Source organism: Capra hircus, chromosome 16, assembly GCF_001704415.2.
Source record: "Capra hircus breed San Clemente chromosome 16, ASM170441v1, whole genome shotgun sequence".
NCBI lineage: Eukaryota > Metazoa > Chordata > Mammalia > Artiodactyla > Bovidae > Capra > Capra hircus.
Genome location: NC_030823.1, coordinates 28,063,916 through 28,077,921, shown reverse-complemented (window position 1 = coordinate 28,077,921; position 14,006 = coordinate 28,063,916).

Below are 14,006 nucleotides of genomic sequence, written 5' to 3'. Positions count from 1 at the left end.
GGTTATCTACTAATGTACAACAAAGCCTCCCAAAACTTAATGGTTTAACACATCAACAAATATTAGACTATCTCTCATGAATCTGTGAGTTCACTGAGTGATTCTTCTGTATTTTTTTCCTGAGCAGGGGGTGTGGAGGGGCAGGAGGTAGACTCTCCTGCTGCCACAGTCAAATGCTGCTGAGCTGAATGGTCCAAGATGTCCCACACTCATATGTCTGGCATGTTGGCAGGATGGATGAGGGGCTTGGATTTCTCGATCTCCACATGGCTGGCTTGGACTTTTGTTTTGGCAACTGAATCCTAAATCCCAAGAGTGAATGTGCCAAAGAGGAAATGAAAGCTGCCAGTCCTCATAGGCCTAGAACTGGCAGAGGGTCACTTCCCCTGTATTCTGTTGGTTAAGGCAGTCACAGGATCAACTCAAGTTCAAGGGGAGTGGGAGGACACTTCATCTCTCAAGGGGGAGAGCAACAAAGAATTTGTTGCCTCTCTAATCCATCACAGAACTTCCCTGGTGACTCAGATGGTAGAGTCTGCCTGCAATGCAGGAGACCCGGGTTCAATCCCTGGGTTGGGAAGATCCCTTGGAGAAGGGCATGGCTACTCACTCCAGTATTCTTGGGCTTCCCTAGTGGCTCAGATAGTAAAGAATCCGCCTGCAATGCAGGAGACCTGGGTTTGATCTCTGGGTTGGGAAGATCCCCTGGAAAAGGGAAGAGCTACCCACTCCAGTATTCCGACCTGGAGAATTCCACACACAGAGGAGTCTGGAGGGTTACTGTCCATGGGATCACAAGGAGTCAGACACAACTAAGCCACTAACACTTTCACTTTCAAGGCACCAACTCCTTACTCAGATAACTGACTGAAAGGAGAGAAATCCTTTGTTATAGAGGTAATAATTGGATAATAAATCAGAAGAGATGATGAAATTGAAAAGTCACTACTTCACAACCCTTACAAATAATGAATCTGAGCTGCTACAACAATCAGGTTGCACCACTTGAACACACTTGGTAACAGAAAGAAACAAACCAGACCCAATGCCTTAATGCAGTCATGCAATTTTAAGTGTAGAGCATCACCTTTGAAATATTCTTGCCTAAAAAAAAGGAATCCAGTGGCCTGTCAAAGAAGAGGTTGGGAGAGGCAAGTGTCCACCTGTGTGCAATGTTACTTTGAAGAGAATTTTAAACCAATAATAAAACCAACTAAAAGTCAGTCTGCTTTTTGTTACTGCCAGACACCAGCAATTTGAAACAATGTCAGTGATAAAATATCCCTTTCCTCCAAGCTGTCTGTTCCTAATGGTTCTCTGTCCCTGATACACCATTGCCTGAAAGGAATCACGTTTCTAGAATAAATAACAGTTTACAGAAAATACAGAATATAGCAGAACAAATTAAATCACATCATAAGGAAGCATTCATCCCAGTCTAGAATAAGGAGTGTTCTTCTCGACAAATCACTCAAGTTCTCTACAAACCAAAAGCATGGAAGGGAGGAAAGGGGGGTTGTTACAGACGGAGGAATGGAGGCATCTAAGGAGACTCCACTAAATGAACGGATATGCAGACCATGCGGCTCCTGATTTGGACAAACCAACTGGTTAAAGATAATTGTAGAAAGGTAATTAACTATGCTAGCTGTGATAAGGACATGATGGATATATTTTTATATGTATATATAAAGTCTCATATATATAATGATCTCTTTCAAAAAACTAAGATCATGGTATCCGGTCCCATCACTTCATGGCAAATGCAAAGAGAAAAAGTGGAAGCAGCGACAGCTTTTATTTTCTCGAGCTCTGAAATAACTGGACGGTGACTGCAGCCATGAAATTAAAAGACGCTATGGGAGGAAAGCTATGACAAACCTAGACAGCATATTAGAAAGCAAAGACATCACTTTGTTGACAAAGGTCCATATAGTCAAAGCTATGCTTTTTCTGTAGTCATGTACAGATATAAGAATTAGATCATAAGGAAAACTGAGCACTGAAGAACTGATGCTTTCAAATTGTCATGCTGGAGAAGACTCTTGAGAGTCCCTTGGACTGCAAGGAGGTCAAGCCAGTCAATCTTAAAGGAAATCAACCTCGAATATTTATTGGAAGGACTAATGCTGAAGCTGAAGCTCCAATACTTTGGCCACCTGATGCAAAGAGACAACTCATTGGAAAAGATTCTGATGCTGGGAAAGATTGAAGGCAGGAGGAGAAGGGGGCAGCAGAGGATGAGATGTTTAGATAGCATCACTGACTCAATGGGCATGAATTTGAACAAACTGTGGGAGATAGTGGAGGACAGGGAAGCCAGGCATGCTGCAGTCCGTGGGGTCACAAGAGTCAGACACAACTTGGTGTCTGAACAAAAATAAAGTCAGTCCAAAATGACTAAAATTATTTATGACTGAAATGTCGTGACACCTAGGATTTGTTTTAAAATACACCAGTAAACAAATGAGGAAGCAACCAAAGTCAATAGAATAAAAACAAGATTGTCCATGAGTTGATGACTGCTGAAGTTAGGTGATGGACACACAGCCGTTTGTTACTAGTCTCTCTCTTTTAAAATTTTTTCATAAGAGAATGAAAAACGAATCAATGTATGCACAGTGGTAGTTGCCATCGTCATCATCATCAGACCCAGACTGATGCAGACTCAGGCATGAGGGAGGCGGCATCTAATTCTCTGGGAAGGAAGGACTCACAAAACCTGGATCAGGTGCCACCCAAGAGGACTGGACTAGGCCCAGTGGTCAAAGCACAGGCAGAGAAAAGAAGCCCAGCTCAGCTGCTGTGCACAGAGAAGAGCCCAGGCAAGCAGGCATATCCCCCAAAACTGAAGATAATGTCACTGCAAATTAGTGTAGGTGAACAGGCATGGGGTCGCCTCCAGGAGATAAGGCAACATTCAGACATCCTTAGGAAGAAACCTGTCCTCCACTGGCCACAGGGTCTCAGGACTGAGGAGGGAGCAGGAGGGGTGTTTAAGGACTAAACAAGGGACTGGCGATAGTGAAGAAAGGCTTCCTCCCATTCAAAAGTGAGGGGACATATGTATACCTATGGCTGATTCATGTTGAGGTTTGACAGAAAACAACAAAATTCTGTAAAGCAATTAACCTTTAATTAAAAGATAAATTAGTTAAAAAAAAAAAAAACAGAAAAGCTTCTGCCCTGGGACTGCCACACAACAAGGTCATCAGACAATTTCATCAATAATGAAAATTAACTACTAACTCACCTTACAAGAGACCCCTGAGCTCAGGAACAGCAGGGGCATGTTCCAGAACCCGGATCCAGTTTGGAGAGGGTCCTTGCATGGCATCCAAGCTCTGGACACACCCCAACCCAGGACAAGACAGATCAAGCCCAGAGGGTAGGGCATGACAGGAGCCTACGAAGGAGACTAATGACCCCTAAGCTGAGGGTTAAAGTACTGAACTAAACACATGGAATCTTCTATTACTCTCTCTCTCTCTCTCACACACACACACACACACATGTCATTGAATACATATTAGAATAGTGTTGTTGCATTGCTTCTGTCCCATTTAATAATACAGTAGCCAGTTATTTCACCAGGAAAAAATGAGCTTATTCACAAACAGCCAGAGAAACTGCAACTTGGATGTGCAAACTATGGCGGACCATAGACAAACCCAGAGAACAAGGAAGGGGAGCTTGCTTTTATACAGAAACCAGAAAGAGTTTAGAAGAGACTGTAAGAACCAAAGAGTCCATTGGAGGAGGCAGGAGTCCAAAGTATGGAGGATTCTCATTGGTTGGACTGTTGCAGTCTTTGATTGGCTTGACTGTCCTCCAGTGAAGACAAATTGTCTTCTTTCTGCTAGAAAGTAAAGTAGGCAAGACCTTCCTGTGTGACATAGAAGTGTACATCTCTTCCTGTTTGGAGTAACTGAGGATGCATGGTGGGGCGTGAGAGCATCCCCTACAGACTTGTCCCAACCCTAGTTTTAACTAGGGTTTTTTATTACATTTGTAAATGTATCTGCATTTATTTAAAATGTATGTGTTAATCTGTATTTATTACATTCGTAATCTGCAATCTCTTATAATCTATTCACATAGCTTCTTGCACATGCAGCATCACTGTATACTCCCAGGTTTTTTTAAAGAGTAGAGCTGCCCTCCAGTCAGCCCGGAAGAGATTTGGCACACCTCATCTGAGCAATAAGGCTTGCTGCCTAAGTGCTGCATGATCTGTATTTGTAGGATGAGAAGCTGTTTGGAACTCCCATGCTGACAGTATTCTAAGAGATGAAATAATTGGCGGGGATTATTTCTCACCTGACTGCAAGATGAGAGAAAGTGGAGGTAATTCTAAATGAGGTGATTCCCCTTCCCTTTTCAAATTCTGGGGCCACCAATGACCTGAACCCTAAAGGTGGTAACAGGCAACACTCAGCCCAGCCACCCCTCCAACTCCCCCACCCTGTCCTTGGCTTTGAGACACCTGCAGTGTCCTGATAATGAGGGAAATGCCCCAGGCTCTCCCAGCCCAAGAAAACTACCAAAACCCAAACCTTTCTTTGAATTCAATTGAAAAATAAATCTCTAATTCAAAACTAAACGCCAAAAATATTAAAATGCAAACAGACAAGCTATTTTTCAATGTACAAGTCATGTTTTCAGTTGATTAAGCCTCACTTGTTCAGCACTCAACATACAATAAACTTCCAATATACGAATCTTTATGTTGAGAACTTTCAAAGATGCATGTCCAATCAAGTAAGCTAGTTCACGTGTCTGGCATACGTTGTCACATATATGCATCCTCTGCAAGTGGCTGTGCTTTTGTGTACTTTACAGTATTGTATAGAGTACAGTATCTTTATTTCAAGCCTAGGATGTCTGGAAGCAAGCATTAAGGCATCAGTGATGTAACAGGTACTGTATAGTACTTCTCAAGGTGCTGTGCTGTAAAATTTAAAATGTTTTCTTCATTTTTTGTGTTTGTTTTTATGTATTATTTGTATGAAAAAGATTATCAACCTATTACAGTACCATACTAGATAATAGATTGTGTTAGTTGGGTATCTAAGGTAACTTTGTTGGACTTGCAAACAAGTTGGGCTCAGATGGGAACTTGTTCGAATGTAAAGGGCTTACTTCAAGCTCTCCATGGCCAATTCTCCCCCAGAAGAGACTGCAAATGGCTTCAGGGCAGCTCTCTTTTACCCAGCTCTTAGCAGGCCAGCCTAGAAGACTCTTTGATGTTTGCTACCTACCGTCATATTTCAAAAGCACTGATAAAGGGGCCACATTTGCTGTGTTTTTAGAGCCTGAGTGACTGTTGAGGAACGAGTGTTTATCTCATCATACTGCCTTCCATCCTCCTCCTGTCTTTCTTTGCACTCCTCCCTTCACCCTCTCTGTATCTGGGTACGTGCGCGTGTGCACACCCGTGTACGCAGTGTGTGCACAGCTGCGTGCACGTGCGTGTTGGAGTGCTAGTGAGTCGGGGTAGGAGGATGTGGTCTCACACACACCTGTCCTTTCATTGTCCTGGTCTTTTCCTTTTTCCCATTCCCACTTCTATGCCTTTAACTAATAATGTGTTTAGAGGCCCTGCCCTGTTCCTGCCCCACAGCCTCTTCCGGTCTGGGTTGCTGGGGCAGGAGCCGGTGGGAAAGAACATGAGCTGCACATCTGTCCACAGTGGAGACAGAACCTCGGGCTCCTGCTCCCTCTTCCCTGCACCCCGGGAGACTGGGGTCCTGAGAGCACAGTCCTGGGGTGAGATAAAGAGAAAGAAGGGTTGAGTGAGCTGGCCGACTTCATCCTGTCCTCCCAGAGCAGAGGTGGCGTGAGGCTCTGCCATCGGCCTCTGCCTCCCCATGTCATTTATGAATAGGGCTGACTGCCCTCCTCAACAACGACTTGATTCATTGTTTCGTCCCCCAGTCGCTCACAACCCCAGGGCTGCTGAGGTGTGAACGGAAGCCCACTTAGGAACCACATCTTGGTTTCTCTTCCCCACTCACACCCCAGCTGCCTGCACTGGCCAGCAAGGTCCTCTTCTTGGGGACAGAGAGGTCACCGCAATAGCACCGCTCGCCTCAGATACCCTGGTACAACCCGCTAAGGATAATTCTTAGGGAAACTTGGCCATCTCCATTGCGTTGATTAGTTCCAGAGCTGCTAATTAAAGCCCTGAGCTGCTGCACACGAGGACTGTCTGAGTGCTGGGGTGAGGCCACAATGAGGAGCAGGGATAAAGCCGGAGGCGCGGCTGGGCCCACAGTGATGGGACTCTCCAATGACAGGCCTAAGACATAAACGAACCTCCAAACGCCCTTTAAGTTTGGTGTTCAGTTATCTGGCTGTTTTGATAAGGAAGGACTGGGACCTTGTCATGATTTCCTGGGCCCCTCGCATGTGGGTGAGGGACAGGCTCCAGATCTCGCCTGAACCCTGCTCACTCCAGGGTGAGCTTCTATCTTACATTAATGGAAGGCTAATGAATGTCTCAAAGGAGAGGCTTTGCGACTTTCATGTGGATTGAAGGATCACCCCAGTGGGCAGCTACACCAGTGACCGCCTGCCTTTGGCCTGTGGCAGCATTAATAAGGCCCTTCAGTTCAGTTCAGCTCAGTTCAGTCACTCACTCGTGTCCGACTCTTTGCGACCCCATGAATCGCACCATGCCAGGCCTCCCTGTCCATCACCAACTCTCGAAGTTCACCCAAACTCATGTCCATCAAGTTGGTGATGTCATCCAGCCATCTCAGCCTCTGTCGTCCCCTTCTCCTCCTGTCCCCAATCCCTCCCAGCATCAGAGCATGAGGTGGCCAAAGTATTGGAGTTTCAGCTTCAGCATCAGTCCTTCCAAAGAATACCCAGGACTGATCTCCTTTAGAATGGACCGGTTGGATCTCCTTTCAGTCTAAGGGACTCAAGAGTCTTCTCCAGCACGACAGTTCAAAAGCATCAATTCTTCGGCCCTTCAAGGTGCCGGCAGTTTCTACCAGAGTCGGTCCTCTGTTTGATGGCCCCCGTGGGAGTTAATAAAGAGAAAAATTCCGATCCTCTACCTGCCAGGAATGTTCATACCCCTGGAACTCTGTACCATTCACGCAGGGCTGCAGACTCACCAGGGACAGGCTCCTCCTTGGCCCAGGGTGGGGCTGGTGTTTCCTGGCAGAACTTCCCCTCAGAAAGCCCCAGAATCTGGGAGTTTCCTCACAGAGGGGTCAAGGGAATCCAGTCACATGTTGGACCCACCATACCGTACCCATGGGCCCTCAGGTGGGAAATGTAGGAAGCGGCTTTAGAGAGAAGAGGAAGAGGCAAGAATTAAGGAAGGCAAAGGGCAGAGGGCAGGTGACCAGGGGAGGTCCTCTTGTCCAATGGGGAAGTTCACCCCAAGCAATGCCAAGCTGTACCCCCATCCAGAACTGTCCCCAGGCCCCAGGACAGCCACTTCCCTCCCTCCTCACCTTAAGATGAGCCAGGCCAGCAGCATCTTTCCTCACACCCCTGAGGCAAAGGCAGCTCTCTGAGCCAGTGACCTTGAGTGAGTCACTTCCCTTCTCTGGGTTCAGTTCACTCCTCCATTAAATAGTGGTGGGCTCATTGGATGCTGTCACAGATGGACACCTCTGGGCTGACTTGGAGGGTTTGGGTGAAATAAAGTAACAGTTCCTTCACAGAGTAGAGGGCTCATCCAAACACCTGGCATTACCCTCCTTGGCCTGTGGGTAACGTCAGTAAGGACCCCACACTGCCCGTCAAGCCCATAACTCTCCAGCCTATATCCCATTCCCAGAACTACAGCCTGCTAACCGCCCCCTCCCCTGTCCTCCAAACACCTTGCTAGTCTGGCAGCCCCCCTTCAGGCCTGCCACTATTTCTGCCACCTCCAAACCAGCTTCCTATTCCCTCTCTCTCCCATTACCTTCTTTTATTTTTCTTCAAAGCCCACTTCACCTCCAGACACCACCAAGTCTATGAGTTTGCTATCCGCCTGTCTCCCCTCTCAGACGGCAGGATCAGGGTCCACCCTGACCATTGCAATACACAGAGAGTCCTCCACAGATAACCCCATGCCTCAGTGCTCATGGCTCTGCTGTTGCCTCCACTTCCCTGCAAGATCCAAGATCATCACCCCTTCAGGTCTCCCCTCACCTGCCTCTGGAGGCCTCCCCAGCTCTGAGCCCCACCATCACTCTAATGCCTGCAGGACCAGGCTTCAATCACTGGCTTCCCTTTGGGACACAGCAGCAGCAGTGCTGGGGACTAAGATGTACACAGAATATCAGCCCCAGGGCGAGAGGTTCAGACGTGATGGTTCAGACAAAGAAAACCAAACACCATGCACATAATTGGCACAGAGGTAAAAATCTCCTTCTCAAAGACTCCAGCCCACAGAACTTCACTCGTCCCTTCCAGGCACCACAGATGCTTAGTGAAGGCTGAGATCTGTCTCCGAGAATCAAGAACCAAGAGAGTATTTCTGGCCCAATTAAGCTTTAGTGCTTGACAAGTAGAAAATGCAGCCTCATCTATTTACATCCCTCATGGGAGAAGCAGGCCGGCTCTGTGTGCACATGGACCATCTTGCTTGCCTTCCCGCAGGTGCACCACACCGAGGACACAGGTGGGCAGGCAGGCCGTGATGAGGGCGTCTCTAAAATGATGTGTCGACTTGTGACATCAGCCTCAGGCAATGGGTACAAATACTGTTTTACAAGTTATCAGTGTTAGAAAATCAAGTAATTATCTCCATTTCAAAGGTACGAGAAGCCTTCTCATCCCTATTACCAACAACAACGCTGAGTTTATAAGTGCAGTGCTGCCAGCCATATGGTTTTTATTCTTTCAGATGTGGCAGATAGTACCCTGTCAGTTTCATCAGGGTGACCAGATCTGAGTCACGATCCCTCCTTGGACCTTAGATAGGTAGGTAGGTAGGAAGACGGATGAGATGGTCCACTAAAGTGCCTGCATTTGAAAAACTCTTTAAAAAAAGAAAAGTTAACTCTAATGTAAGAGTCCGTTTGAAACAGCTTCCCCCATGACTCAGCAGGTTAAGAATCTGCCTGCAATGCAGGAGACACAGAAAACACCGGTTTGATCCCCAGCTTGGGAAGATCTCCTGAAGGAGTAAATGGCAACCCACTCCAGTATTCTTGCCTGGAGAATCCCATGGACAGAGCCTGTTCCACGAGGTGAATGTCTGGCTGTCCCCCAAAGAACCATAGACCTCTTGTCCTCAGGGCAGAGAAAGCCTGCTCACCCCCACCCCCAGGCTAGCCCCCACCCTACCCAAATACTAGTGGCCTGTCCTTGGCTTGTGCTCAGGAACCCTGCTGTACCACCCCCTGCCTCAGCCGTGAAGAGCCCTCTCCCCAGGGATGGATCACCTTCGAGGAGGGTCAAAGCCCCCTCTGTGCCAATAGCCTCTTGCCATTTTGTGTAGGCACCAGCCCTGTGTGACATGGGCCCTCCTTCCTCTTGGCTTCTATGTGGGAACAAGGATCATAAACCATAATAGGGAGGGGTATTCCAACGCAAGATAGCAGTGGAGTTGGTGTGAGGGGAGGCAGGGGTGAATGGCCAGTACCTCGTTCATTTCTTTAAGCTCCGCATAGCACTTAGTATGTAACCTGTAGTGTTCATTTCTGAAGCCTAGGGTCTAGCACAGTGCGTGTCATGTGGCAAGCTCCCAGGAGTTGCTGGGCCTGAATATAGGCATGATCAGGTGGGCAAGGGGTAAACTGTCAGCTTGATCCATCAGAGTCCTATTAATAACAATAGTGTTAGTTACTGGACTTGCCTGGCGGTCCAGTGGTTAAGAATTGGCCTGCCAACGCAGAGGACATGAGTTCAGTCCCTGGTATGGGAAGATCTCACGTGCCTTGGGGCAACTAAGCCCGTGCTCCACAACAGGAGAAGCCGCTACAGTGAGAAACCACCATGCTACAGCAGAGAGCAGCCCCTGCTCGCCGCAGCTAGAGAAAGCTTGCACGCAGCAACAAAGACTGCAGCCAGAAATAAATTAAAAAATTTTAAATAATAGCAGTTACCATTAATCAAGCACTGACTGTATACCAGCTTTTAACATGATGAACCCTTATGGACCCACTAGGGAGAGAGGTGTTCTAAGTCTCATGTTTTAGACTCAGAGGGGTTAAGCAACTTTCCCAAGGTCACACAGCTTATGAATAGCTGTCAAACCCAGGATAGTCTGACCCCAGAACCTGAGGTTTTGACTCTGCTGTACCTCACCCTTCACACCCCCACCCCTCTCAGAAAAGACAAACAGGGGCAAGACCAGAAAAATGAGGTCAGCCACATAACCGTTCCCTGGGGAAGCCTTGAGGGAATGTGGCTCCAAAGGAGCCTTCAGACAAAGCATCTGCCTCCACAAAGGAGTCTTATAATTGAGGCCTGTTTTTCTACCCAACTGTCATTCAGCAGAACCAACCAGGACTGCTAACCAGCTGGTATGCACCGGTACAGCTGTACCTGTTGGTAAAATGTTGAAATACATTCATACATGTTGGCAAACAGCTTCTGCGCTGATGTCTTCTGCCTGGGCCCCAACACCCTGATGGTTCAGGAGCCCCTATGGGAACCCGGGAGCTTCCTCTGATCCCACGACCCCAGGGTTAATGCCTGGCCCTGCATGAGGCCTTCAGGTCCTACTCCAGAGGAGGACTGGGGCTTGGTCAATGCTGAGTCCATTCCTGTGCATACCACTTTTCATCATTTGGGAATTCTCCTTTGGATTCTGTCCTCTTATGGGAACTGCTGGTCTGAGAGGGCATCTCTAGCATCTCCTAGGCCCCTGGAATAAAACAGTCCTTCTTACCCAGACCCCCTAGGGAAGCTGCATTTGGTGGGGGATGGCGGGGTGTCAGGCTCTGCCAACACAGAAGGGTGGCCCCCAAGGCCAAGTGTTGACCAAGGCAGCCATCGGTCCTTCAGAGACCCACATAACCAGGTTGGGCAACAGTCAAGCATGCCTGAACCAACTGCGGGATTCTGGTGAACCAGGAAGGTTGGAAGAATCGTCCAGGGAAGGAGTCTATGGTGGCCCAGAAGGGACCAAACACTCAGGAAGTCAAAGCTGGAGCATCAGCTGTGAGTGTGGGTCTGTGGATGTGGAGCAAGGCCAGACAGAGAAACAAGCCTCCAAGACAGAAGCTGGAAGAGGAAGGACAATTTGGTTAGAGGCTTGGGAGGTGGGTCAGAGCACATTGTTGTCAGCGTCATTCAGTGGCTCAGTCGTGTCTGACTCTGCAACCCTGTGGACCGCAGCACGCCAGCCTTCCCTGTCCTTCACTATCTCCTGGAGTTGGCTCAGACTCATGTGCATTGAGTCAGTGATGACATCCAACCATCTCTTCCTCTGTCACCCACTTCTCTTCCTCCCCTTAATCTTTCCCAGTAGAGTCTTTTCCCATCAGTCGGCTCTTCACATCAGGTGGCCAAAGTATTGGAGTTTCAGCTTCAGCATCAGTCCTTCCAATGAATATTCAGGGGTGATTTCCTTTAAGATTGACTGGTTTAATCTCCTTGCTGTCCAAGGGACTCTCAAGAGCATGTAATTTCAGTCTAAAGAGATCAATATTTTAAGGGGCCTGAGGCCTGTTTCACAGGGCACTGGTATGTGGCCTGCAGGCTGGGTGGAGGCCCAGGACCTGGATGAAAGCCAAGCTGTAAGAAGGGGAGCTGTGATGAGGAAAAGGGCAACACTTTGCTATCAGCAAGGTCCTCGAAGGTCTCTCCCCTGCCCCCACCCCAAACCCCCAGCTTGTACTGAGTGCGTCTCCCATCCCCGCATTCTGAGTCAAAGTGTGACCAGACTTCATATGCTCTGCACCAGAGCATATAAAGATGACAAAGCCCTGTGGATTCCTCTCTGCTCATTACCACCCTCCCAGGCCTGCTGTTTGCCTCCCAGCCTCATATTGTGTTCGTGTGCAGTTCAATAGATTTTTTATTACAGTTGGAATTAAATAAGTGAAAGATGGATCCAGTGGGCTGAGGGAAAACAGAAGTTTAATCAAAGGAAATAACAGAGCCGGTCTGTTTCTCGAATTGCAGGATGTACTGAAGCGCCCAGCAGGGCCTGGTGACGACGTTCCTCTCAGTCTTTCCCTTTGAGGCTTCCTCCCCCAGCTCGTGCCCATGGCGGGGCTTCAGAGGTGACTCGCCACCCCCCCACCACGGGTAGGAGACGTGGTGGGCTGGGCCAGGGCCAGGCTCTCAGGGCCACTGAGCTCAGGAAAGCTGAAACCCAGGGTCTCCCTCCCATCATCCAAGTGTCACTGAAGGGGATCATCCTTTTACTTTTCTGTTGCTCTGAGGTCCTAAGGGCAGCGAAACCTGCTGAAAGGGATTGTAAATTATGGCTTGGGGGTCCTGCAGTCATGGGTGTCGCCAGGACTCATGTGGTAACAGGGAAGGGTCCATGGGGAGAGGGAGACAGAGTGAGATAGTGGAACTCAGCTGGGCTCAGCCCCGTAACTGGGGCAGCTGGTGGGTGGCAGGACCTGGGTGGGACCACCCCCAGGGGTGCAGTGGGGAGGGGCAGGGCTCAAGCCCACCCCAGGGGGGGCTCCATGGAGCTTGCTCAAGGGGGTGACAGGCAGAGGAAGGTGCGTCTCCCACCTGTTTGCTCTGGTGCAGAGCTGGTGAGAGGTCAAAGTCTGCTCCTACTTGGAGAATGGTCCGCTGTGAGGAGCAAATTCGATTGCATCCAGGTCCTGCTGGTGAATGAGACTCCTCTGTAATTACTGGCTCCCATGGCCTTGTGCCCACCTGACGTCACCTCCAGGGTGACAGACATGTGCTCAGGAACGGTCTGTCCCAAGGAGACCTGATTGTCTGACTTGCTGTTATTTCAGCTCGGATTCCAGGAATGGTCTGTCCCAAGGAGACCTGATTGTCTGACTTGCTGGTATTTCAGCTAGGATTCCAGGAACCTCATCCCTTGTCCCCTTGTCCCTCCCCTTCCTATATCTTCAGTCTCAAGAATTGTCCCCTCTGTTAACACTATCTGCCTCAGCATCCATGCCTTAAGCCATCCCCTGGGAACAGGCATCCCACTTCACCCAACTCTAACCTCAGTCCTCTAGCTAAAGCTGGTTCCCAGAGGTTGAACCTCCTCAGGAACAACTGTTTGTCAGCCCAAATGGCTGGCCCTGCCTGCTACCGTATGTGCCTGACTCAATACCAAGTGCTTGCTGTCTAGGACCCCACCTCCCTGTGACAGCTGAGTGTTTGGGGGCCGTCAGCTTCCTGCCTCTCCAGCCTCACTACCACCTGCTGCCAGGATCCCTCATATCACCTGCTCTGGGGCCATCTTCCCCTGTCCGGGGCCACCTGCCACCCTAAGCCCAGGCTAGGATATTCCTGAGCAACCTTGTCATTGCCATGGGACAAAAAGGTACCTAAAGGTGGCCCTGACAGAGAAAGGCTTCTGGCTTCTGCTAAACAATGTCACAATGTCCCCAGGGTGGGAGCAGAGGTGGTATTTTATTTCTTCCAGGTTCTAACTTTCTGACGTGAGACTCCAAAGACAGGATACCATCCAGAAGGCAACTCTGGTCCTGGGCCAGCAGCTATCCTGACCCCCTCCAAGAGCTCAGCTACCAGGAGTTGACAGAGAAGCCCTGGAACCCAGGCCAAGGAACAAGAAATGTGTTTCCTCCCAAACACGGCTACAAATATTTATCCTGTCTTTCTCTGAAAACCCCACTGAAAAGAAAGCAAATGCATTTTTTGAAAGTATAAACCCAAAGACTTAGAGGATTCGAGAGGAGACAATTATAGACAGATTTTTGACAAAGTTTAGAAGACAGAAAGCAGATGGAGAAGGAAAATTAGCAGAGGGAGGTAGAAGCTGAGATGTCTGCAAAGGAGGTTCCAGATGAGAAGTGAACACATTTGCCCAGAAGAAAACTGGGGATGCTTAGCACGTGGCAAAAAGAGGCACTGAAAGAGGAGGGAAGAGGAGGTTG